The 1,807-nt window shown below is 57.8% G+C and overlaps 1 protein-coding gene across 2 annotated transcripts in view; it reads left to right on the plus strand.

The window, feature by feature from the left end:
• Window positions 1–1,375: 1,375 nt before the first annotated feature.
• LOC139229202 (probable N-acetyltransferase camello) overlaps window positions 1,376–1,807 on the plus strand; it is a 21,481-nt gene continuing 21,049 nt past the window's right edge. Inside the window, exon 1 of one of the 2 annotated variants that reach the window (XM_070860860.1) lies at window positions 1,376–1,531. The gene's annotated coding sequence lies outside the window, so the exon portion shown is untranslated. Of the gene's footprint in view, window positions 1,532–1,687; window positions 1,732–1,807 lie in introns of those variants that run through there. The other variant, XM_070860869.1, reaches the window with a different exon arrangement.

Consider the following 1,807-nt stretch of genomic DNA (forward strand, 5'->3'; position numbering starts at 1 on the left):
GTACTGAGGGAGCTCTGCACTGTCGGAGGGGCAGTACTGAGGGAGTGCCGCACTGTCTGGGGGGCAGTACTGAGGGAGTGCCGCACTGTCGGAGAGGCAGTACTGAGGGAGTGCCGTACTGTCGGAGGGGCAGTACTGAGGGAGCTCTGCACTGTCGGAGGGGCAGTACTGAGGGAGTGCCGCACTGTCTGGGGGGCAGTACTGAGTGAGTGCCGCACTGTCGGAGGGGCAGTACTGAGGGAGCTCTGCACTGTCGGAGGGGCAGTACTGAGGGAGCGCCGCACTGTCGGAGGGGCAGTACTGAGGGAGCGCCGCACTGTCGGAGGGGCAGTACTGAGGGAGCTCGGCACTGTCGGAGGGGCAGTACTGAGGGAGTGCCGCACTGTCGGAGGGGCAGTACTGAGGGAGCTCTGCACTGTCGGAGGGGCAGTACTGAGGGAGCGCCGCACTGTCGGAGGGTCAGTACTGAGGAAGTGCCGCACTGTCAGAGGGGCAGTACTGAGAGAGCTCTGCACTGTCGGAGGGGCAGTACTGAGGGAGAGTTGCACTGTCGGAGGGACAGTACTGAGGGAGTGCCGCACTGTCGGAGAGGCAGTACTGAGGCAGCATCGCACTGTCGGAGAGGCAGTACTGAGGGAGCTCTGCACTGTCGGAGGTGCAGTACTGAGGGAGAGTTGCACTGTCGGAGGGACAGTACTGAGGGAGTGCCCCACTGTCGGAGGGGCAGTACTGAGGGAGTGCCGCACTGTCCGAGGGGCAGTACTGAGGGAGTGCCGCACTGTCGTAGGGGCAGTACTGAGGGAGTGCCGCACTGTCGGAGGGGCAGTACTGAGGGAGTGCCGCACTGTCGTAGGGGCAGTACTGAGGGAGTGCCGCATTGTCGGAGGGGCAGTACTGAGGGAGCGTCGCACTGTCGGAGGGGCAGTACTGAGGGAGTGCTGCACTGTCATAGGGGCAGTACTGAGGGAGCACTGCACTGTCGGAGGAGGAGTACTGAGGGAGTGCCGCACTATCGGAGGGGCAGTACTGAGGGAGTGCCGCACTGTCGGAGGGGCAGTACTGAGGGAGTGCTGCACTGTCGGAGGGGCAGTGCTGAGGGAGTGCTGCAGTGTGGGAGGTGCCCTGTTTCGGATGAGACATTAAACTGAGGCCCCGTCTGCCCTCTCAGATAGACATAAAAGATCCTAGGGCACTATTTGGAAGAAGAGCAGGGGAGTTAACCCCGGTGTCCTGGGGCCAATATTTATCTCTCAACCCACATCAGTAAAACAGATGATCTGGTCATTATCACATTGCTGTGTGTGGGAGGTTTGCTCTGTTCAAATTTGTCATCGTGTTTCCTGTATTGCAACAATGCCTACACTGCAAAAGTACTTTATGCTGTAAGTGCTTTGGGATGTGCAGGTGCTATATAAATGCAAATCTGTTGTCTTTTTAACGTGCATCACAGCAGCGATTACCAAACCATTGTTGATTCCGAGCTACATGAGATTATCAGGGCCGGTGAGGGCCGAAAGGTTCTGTCAAAGAGGTAAGTTTTAAGGAGTGTCTTAATGTCGGAAAGACAGTGTGGCAAAGAGCATTAGGGTGTGTTTGTGGGAGTCTGCATCCAATCAGAATAGTCATCATCATAGGCCGTCCCTCGGGATCGAGGGAGACTTGCTTCCACTCCTGAAGTGAGTCCTTAGGTGACTGTACAGACCAATACATGAACCACAGTCCCTGTCACAGGTGGGACAGACAGTGGTTGAGGGAAGGGGAGGGTGGGACTGGTTTGCCGCACACTCCTTCCGCTGCCTGTGCTTGG

The sequence above is a fragment of the Pristiophorus japonicus genome, chromosome 2, assembly GCF_044704955.1.
Source record: "Pristiophorus japonicus isolate sPriJap1 chromosome 2, sPriJap1.hap1, whole genome shotgun sequence".
In the NCBI taxonomy this organism is placed as follows: Eukaryota; Metazoa; Chordata; class Chondrichthyes; family Pristiophoridae; genus Pristiophorus; species Pristiophorus japonicus.